The sequence below is a fragment of the Ceratotherium simum genome, chromosome 24, assembly GCF_057802395.1.
Source record: "Ceratotherium simum simum isolate JZ-2026a chromosome 24, ASM5780239v1, whole genome shotgun sequence".
NCBI classification, from domain to species: domain Eukaryota; kingdom Metazoa; phylum Chordata; class Mammalia; order Perissodactyla; family Rhinocerotidae; genus Ceratotherium; species Ceratotherium simum.
In genome coordinates this window covers 21111526-21119937 of record NC_141923.1, presented here as the reverse complement: position 1 = coordinate 21119937, position 8412 = coordinate 21111526, and the positions used below count along the sequence as shown (strand labels likewise).

General features: G+C 37.5%; 1 long non-coding RNA gene across 1 annotated transcript; it reads right to left on the bottom strand.

Moving 5' to 3' along the window:
* Positions 1-215: 215 nt before the first annotated feature.
* LOC147913903 (uncharacterized) lies at positions 216-7751 on the bottom strand. The gene is made up of 3 exons (XR_015556021.1): positions 7669-7751; positions 478-549; positions 216-393 (listed from the first exon to the last, which is right to left on the bottom strand). It is a non-coding gene; the product is annotated as an uncharacterized LOC147913903 (long non-coding RNA).
* Between the last annotated feature and the right edge of the window lie 661 nt (positions 7752-8412).

Below are 8412 nucleotides of genomic sequence, written 5' to 3'. Positions count from 1 at the left end.
TTGTGGGGGCAAATCCAACAGAATAAATTTTATTATCCTGCGTGCATTCACCCTTATTACGGCCGTAGAAAATAAGAGATACCAAATGTTGAGTTTCTACTCTTTTATTTAGAAAGAAAAATATTCCTAAAAGTATTCACTTTTTTACAGCAAATAAACATAAACCTATTCCTTCAATGAGTTAAGGTACACTAAATTGTTTTAAAAAATGACTCTCAAAATATCTAATGGCTTGAACCAAAAACAAGTTCTAAGGACGGTTCTAAGAAGGGCATAGTTTGGCCAAGGAGCTCTCCTTCTTGTAATCATTCAGGGCCCAAATCTGAATGAGGCTCTGTCATCTTCTGTGTGCAGCTTCCAAAATTGTCCTGGAGGTTGTCCCCAGCTTGATAGCTGGAGGGAAAAAAGAAAATGGAGTTGTACATGGAAGAATTTTATAGACCAAGGCCTTAAGTGGCACATGTCTCTTTAGCTCACCTTCCACTGGTCAGAAAACCCTTCCGGTGCCACATTTAATTGCTGGAGAGCTGGTGAATGACATGTGTGAGCCTAAGAAGAAGAAGATATAGGTTTTGGCAAGTAGCCAGCAGTTGCTGTCACACTCAACAGGCATTCTCTGAATTAGTTTTTTAATAAACTCTACTAAACACTGTGAAAGAGGAACCCTTAATAAAAGGCCTGCAAATAACAAGTATTCAATAAATTCCTGCTAAATCAATAAATGAGTCACATCTTCCAAAATAAACTTAATTTTTTAAGTGACTAGTAAAATGCCTAAGTGAGACTTAAGCATTACATTTCATTATGTAGAGAAATTATTTAGCTACAACTTATTTCATTAGATCATTCAATAAATTTACTCAGTGTACACTTATGGAAAATCAATGATTTATTACTGTTTTTAGGCATAGGGAATACAGCAGTAAAAAAGATCATCCAATTCCCTACTCTAACAAAGAATACATTCTAGTGGCGAAGGTAGCAGATGCACAAATGAATAGTGACATATATCCATTCATTCTGTATATGATAATGTGAGTATTGATTATGTTTGAGGTACTGTCCTAGGTTCTAGAGGTATGAATGAATATATAATACAAAAAGAAATTTCCTTCAGAGAGTTAGATTTTAATGGAGGAGATGGGCTATAAACAAACTAAACAAGTCAATACAGGTATATTAGGGGGCCATCTGTAGTGTGATCAGGAAACTGGCGTAAGGGGAAGCTAGTAAGCCCATTTCACAAGGTGGGGTCAGGGAAAATAGTGATAGTAGAGTCTCTGAGTGTAGGAGAGCTACAGAAAGCTAGAAGTGGACCAGGCTGTGACTGGGGGACCCACGTGCAGCAGCAGAGCTAGGGATCTCCACAACTCTGCCCATTAGCCAGATGGGACGAGCCCATGCTGGCACCCATATCTTGGACATTGTTACGTGATTTGACGGTGGAAGTGGGTATGGAGTCCTCAACCGGAGATAGCACAAATGATGCTTTGTTCACATGATGATCTTAAGAGGAACAAAAGATGAGGGGGCTTGTAGCTTTTATTTTTCAGAAGAAGAGAGGCTGCAAAGGCTAATATAACTGATTGGATTGGAAGCCACCACTCATGTCCACCCATGATGAGAGGCTACCTGAAGATCAAACAAGGTATGGGTGGGGAAGTCTGTATTCTTGGGATGATAGCCTGGGTAATGGTGTCCATTCTTCTCCTTCTCTCTTATGTGAGGTGAGGTAGAACTCAAAGAAATAGCTGTATTAGAGAGAATTTAGCAACTATGGGATGTGCTACGAGGGGAGAAATCTGGGAACTACCCAGACTTTGGCCCAGGTACCTAGCTTTTCTATCCCACGCAGCCATCAGCCTACAGGGTTGAGGATGAGGAGATAAATCAAGCCAAGTTCATTGCTGACATTTTTTGACCTGAGCACCAGTGCCACTATACTACCCTTATTGTCAAAGGCTACAGTAGCAGCTTTGAGACTTACGCCCTTCTCCACTTGCCTCCGTGATGCCAACCGTCTCACATGCATTTTATGGAAATATTGGGTGAGACAGTCCTCCATGGGTTTCTTGAACTCTTACTCATCACTCCTGGTATATCAAGAATGCCAGGGCTTGAATACTCCTTGTCTGGGCCATTTCTCAGGGTTGCATTGGTAGACAGCAACCTTGAAAGATGAGGAAACGTCTTCTGTGGCAGAGAGCAAACTTGCCTACTGCTTGCTATAAAAGTAGTGGATTATGCAAAGTCAGAGTCCCTCATCAGCAATAAAACTTCACTGCATGTACAGCATCTACCTGGCTCCCTCCACATCATAGGACCTGGGGGCAAACAACACAAATATGTTGATGCTCATGCTGTTTGTGGTGTTGTGAGTCATAAAGTCCTTTGTCTCTCACCCAGGAGTTTTGCGTCTTCTGACAGCATCCGTGAAACAGTACAGGTTAACTTCTTAGCTTGTAAATGGGGGTAAAATCAAATCCCAGACCCCGTAAGAAGTCTGCTGATGGAGTTCACTCTTTTCACGCTGTGTTAAAGTGTTTATTAAGCATCCAAGTGGAGATGTCTAGTACATATTGGGATATACATTTCAGGAGTTCAGAGGAGAGGTCCAGGCTATAGGTAACATTGGGGAGCCATCAGGATGTATGTGTATTTAAAGCCTTAAGATTTAATGAGTTCACCAAGGGAGTGAATATAGTTAGATAAGAGTAACCAGGACTGAGACCCGAGACACTTCAATGTTGACATAATAATAAGCGCCAATAAATGGTATGGAGTGTGAAGTGCTATTTTATTTCTGTGTCAAGAAAATGACCCTGACTTCTGAGAGAGAGGTGAAAGAATATATGCTTTGGAGCACGACAGTCCTACCTCTCCATCTCATCTCATGCCCCTTACACGCTAGCAATATTGGATATATTTTGTTTCTTGAACACATCTACAACTTTTCCTACCATATAGCCATGCCTTATTCACATTCCTGGGCTTGGAATGCTCTTCTCACCTCACTTCTAATAACTAACTTCTGCCTTTTTAAATCTCTGCTAAAATGTCTTCTCTTCAGTGAAGTCTATTCCAACCACCTAATATCCAGCTATGTTTTATCAAAATACATATTCATTTCCTTCATTGCATATATCATCACATATATTTATATGTTTAAAACTTTTTTATTTTTTATGTGCTTACACATTTACTTATATTCTGATAATGTCCTGCATAATGCTCCATGAGAGCATGAATATCAATAGTCATATTTTCTGTTGCATTCCTAACATATGGTCCAGGGCCTGGAATTTGGAAATAGCTCAGTAAATATTTGGAGAATAAATCCAAGACCTGTTGTATAAACTTTGACCTCTTAATTAATCCATCTGAGCTTCTATTTACTCATCTGTAGAATTATATCAATTTTATAGTTCTTGTGAGAATTAATTAACCTTGTTTTATATATCCTGTCTAACACGTAGTAAGCCCTCAGTAAATGAAAGTTTAATTATTCAGTATTGGAGGACTATATGAGAAAAACGTACATTGAAAAAAAATCATCTATTCGAATTCTCTCTATTCAGGAAGAGAAATGAATGGGTTAGGCTAGTCTATGAGTGAATAAAGAGCACATATAGAAAAAAGACTAATAGACAGACTGAAACTTCAAAGACTGGGAGATTGGAAAAAATCCAAAATGGAACGAAAGAAACTAGAACCAAAATGAGTAAAGATCTAAGCAACAAAATAAAAAGAACATTGTGCAGGAAGTGTACATAAATCTAAGGAATGTTTCTGGTTCAGAGGGAGCAGGAGATCAGCAAAGAAGAAGATAGGTGGTGAGAAATGACAAAGATTATTCTTTGATAGAAGCGGCTGAGCTGTCATAAAATAAAAAATAATACTTTTTCTTCAGGATAATAAAAGAAAGTGATGGAAAGAGATGCAGAAAACACAGGTACAACTTCCAGAAGGAGTGTTAGGTGTTGATTTTGAAAACTGTCAATCTTGGGTCTAAATAACTGATTAAAAATTAAATATTATATGACCTTGAATGAACTCTCAGAAAACTCCAGAATTCATAAGAAAGAAGTCAAAATGTCACAGTAAATAGATTAGAGAGGCTTCTTAATACCCAGTAGTAAGGTAAGCTTTCCTTCTTAAATAGAGAATGCTTGGGGACATAATTATATTAGTATATAACTATGTGTTTGTGTACATGTGTACATACATAAATATATATAATGTAAGGAATAAAATAAGAAAAATAAACCAAAAGACTATTTCTAAAAGAATGAAAACAAGGTTCATGTACACATATTAAACACAAAGTAAATATTTAATTACACTTGTTTTTATTTTATTGTAATATTTTTATTATAATTATTATAAACTATTCTTCAAATAAATGCTATACATATAAACCTCTGAACTCCCCACGAGGACCAGTGTGTCTGGCTCAGGATGAAATTCTGGGACCTTCAATTGGGCGCCACAATGAGCAGAGACAGGTCCTCAAATGACAGAGGACAAAGGAGAAGATTATTGGAAAAATTGCATCATGGAGTGAAACTTAAATGCCACATAAGGTTTTAGAATCAAGGGTCTTGGTAGAGGGGTGGAATCCAAGTGAAAGGAAGCACAATGGAAACGGTATGAGAGGAAACAGAATGGAGGCAAGGAGGCAGAGCCTAAAAACATTTCTTCAGTCATCAAAGAATTAAATGGTCAGTATACTATCCTAGGTTCTGGATGGGGAGGGAGCTGTTTAGAGTGACATGGTGGCTGAGAAAATAACTATGAAGACTTGGCAATGACTTCAGTTGCCAAGTTTGCTTTGACCTATGCTATGGGTTTGTGTCACCCCAAAATTCATGTGTTAAAACCCTAATCCCCAATGTGATGGTATTTAGTGATGGAGCCTTTGGGAAATAATTAGATTATGATGGCAGAGCCTTTATGATGAGATCAGTCTCCTTATAAAGAGAGAAGAAACAGCGTGCTTCCTCTCTCTTTCTCCTCACCATGTGAAGATACAAGGACAAGAAGACCATCAGAAGACTAAGAATAGGGGTCTCACCAGGAACCAAATCAGCCAGCACCTTGATCTGGGACTTCTCAGTCTCCAGAACCGAGAGAAATAAATTTCTGTTGTTTAAACCATCCATTCTATGGTATCTTGTTATAGCAGCTTGTGTTGATGAAGACAGCCTGATAGTCTAATAAAAGAAGTTGCTGATCGTTTAAGCAGATATTTCAGATTGGTATAATCTGAGGGGATTTATTCTCAATATCAGGTCCTTAAGATTCCCAGCATGAGGTCTCTAAGGCTACTGACCTTGTGAACATCAAAGAATAATTTTCAATATGTGCCTCATCCAAAAGGAAAACTGTTGTAACACTTTGACATTTTTCCCCCTCAGTTCCAGATAATAATCTATGAATAATAGCATTGCATGATATGCAATAGAATTCTGAGGTAGCTTTGGTGGAGATTTTATTATTCTTCACGGTGTTGACCTACATTGCTCATACACTGCTTCTTACAATAACAAGGTGCCAGATCAGGAGTTGGCAAACTATGATCCCAAAACCAAATTTGGCCAACCAGTAGTTTTTGAAAATAAAATTTTCTTGGAACACAGCCACACTTATTCTTTTCTGTATAGTCTTTGGCTGCTTTTATGATGTTGATGTATTGTCATCAGAGTTCCTTGATCAAGTTTCCACTACGGGACCCAGTATTCTGCAGCATCACGTCTGATGGGGAAGTCTGCTCATGATTCTCTGGAAAAACATCTATAGATCTCCTTTCAAAACTTCATGATGCCTTTATCTCTTTCTGCCTCTCACAAATATGTTATATATGTATCTATATACATATACATATATGTATATATCTATATCATACATATATATATCACACTTTATAAATTTATCTGGAAAGTTGTACAGGTATTCAAAGAAAGACCACCACATTAATCACAAGCACAAGATTAATAATTTTGCCTTCTGGAATCATTTCCCCAGCTTTATTAGGTTCTGATTGTTTAAAGAATCTTCTAGAAACTGAAATTTTGTTTTCCCACAGAGACACAGAGTATGCTTTAGTTCCTCATCACTATTCTTCATCTGAAATGTAAAAATAGCTTTTTGTCCCCCCAGTCACTAGTTGTTCTGTATGGTTGCATTCCATATTTTTCTTCAGCTACTCACAGCTACGAAACATTGTAATGACTTCTTATTTCCTCCAGGATAAAGTCTAAATTGCTTAATTAGGCATTAAGGGCTTTGCATTGTGTGGCCTTAATTCATCTGTCCTGGTTTGTCTCTCATCACATTTACACACTCACACTTTGCTCTTGCTGCACATCATGGAGGCTTTCTCATGCCTCCACGATTTGCACCTTCTGTTTTCCATGCTCCGAGAACTTTGTGCATCTCCACATACACAGTACCCATTCATCATTCATTTCTTTATTGCCTCCCATTCATCAAATATTTATTGAGCACCTGCTCTGTTTCTGGTTCTGTGAAAATCATGGGGGGAAAAGGATGAATAAATATGCACTGTCTCAAGGAAGTAATAATCCAGAGGGCACTTCAACCACCTAAACATTTAATTGCAATGCAGCATCATACCTAAATTAAGAGAAAGAAACATACATTTTTGAAAGCAAAATAAAAACATGCATGACAATATTTTGTAAGAAATATCCTTGTGCAGGATCCAAGGGAGAACTGGATCCTATCAAAAGTGGCACTAAGATAATTGACATTACATCAGAGGTGTCTGCATCTATAAATCTGATTTTCTTTGAATTTCTACCATTATTCCCTGCTCCTCATTTATAGCCAACTAATAGATATAGGCACCTGGATATTAGCTGACATCCTACAAATTGGTAGCTCCATATCTGCATTCATCACCATATCCACCCCACAGAGTCTTTTTGGGTAAACTTTTCCCTTTTTTTTCTGAATTCCCTATCTGCAATATCATAAGCATCTTCTGAGTCATGTAAGCATGTGCACACACACACATACACGTGTAACTTAAATTTCACTAGCCAAGAGACCTTGGCTAGTCTGTTATACTGATTCATAGATTTCTATCCTTTTTATAATATTGGTCACAATTCTTAGGTACAGTGTTAGTAAGTTAATTTAAATTTGATCTCCACCCCCCAACCCCAGTAGACTACAGCTTTATGTAACATGAAGAGCAAACCACTGTATTCCTAGAATATAGCCCAGGCTCTGGCACAGAGTAAATATTCAGTAAATCATTCTTGAATGGATAAAGAAGACGTTGGTCTCCATGTCTTACTACTTTCCTATATCTTGAAATTACTTCCATATAAATCTTGCATTGCAAACTTTTACCCTGATTTTTGTACATTTAAATCACTAATCTTCCACTTCTAATCTATGTCATACAGAGAAATCAAATTACGTCAGTTGAACCACTGTTCAGATTCACTTTACTAACTCAAAAATGTTCCATAATTCCACATTAACAAAAGAATGATGTCTAACGTTTTTAGACTGGTTGTCAAAGCTCCAAATATTTTTTTGCCTGGACTCTATATTGCATTTTTCAGCCATCCTTAAAGTTAGGTGTGTATATGTAACCAAGTAATAGTAAATGGGAATTGAACCATAATGACGCACCTCACTTTCAGGACTGGTCCTTGACAAAATCCAACACATGATTCTCCGTGGTCTTCTCCTGTCTTGGCTGAATGTCAAAACCTAGGACAATATTGGAAGCTTCATATTAAAGATGGCAGCGCCTCCATTAGACTATACGGCTGAATGTGGAGCAGACAAACTCTCTACACCGCCAACATATCTATCAATTGAATTTTACATGAGTCAGAAGTACATTTCTATTTGGTTAAGTCATGGAGATTTTAAGGTTTACTGGTTACGTCATCTAATATTGTTTAACTAATGTACCCTTACTTACATCAATATTCTCGTTTAGAAATATTTTCCTCTAGTCAAAGTGAATTCATACCTGTTTCTCTTCATATGTGTTGAAGATATATCCTGTACTATGTGTATTGCACATCTCACAGAAATGGGGCCTTGAAGACCTATACACCATATTATCCCTCCCTGAAGCCACAGATGATTGAACAAATCATGGTTGAAACTGAGTCAATTCTATTCTCTCCCCAAATTGAGACAGAGAATAAGTGAACTCAAGCTGAAGGAGACTGGAGGCACCATTTTGAGACAGTCTTAATAAACCAAATATAAGCAGAGCAGAAAAAACTGACATACATAAGCAGAGGGAGAAAATTAAAAGATGACACATAGAGAATCAGAGATTCTCTGTTTTACCTTAGACAGAGGCAGAGGAAAGAGCAACTGCTTATCTTCTCATTGACATTCAAGTACTTGTTCCAG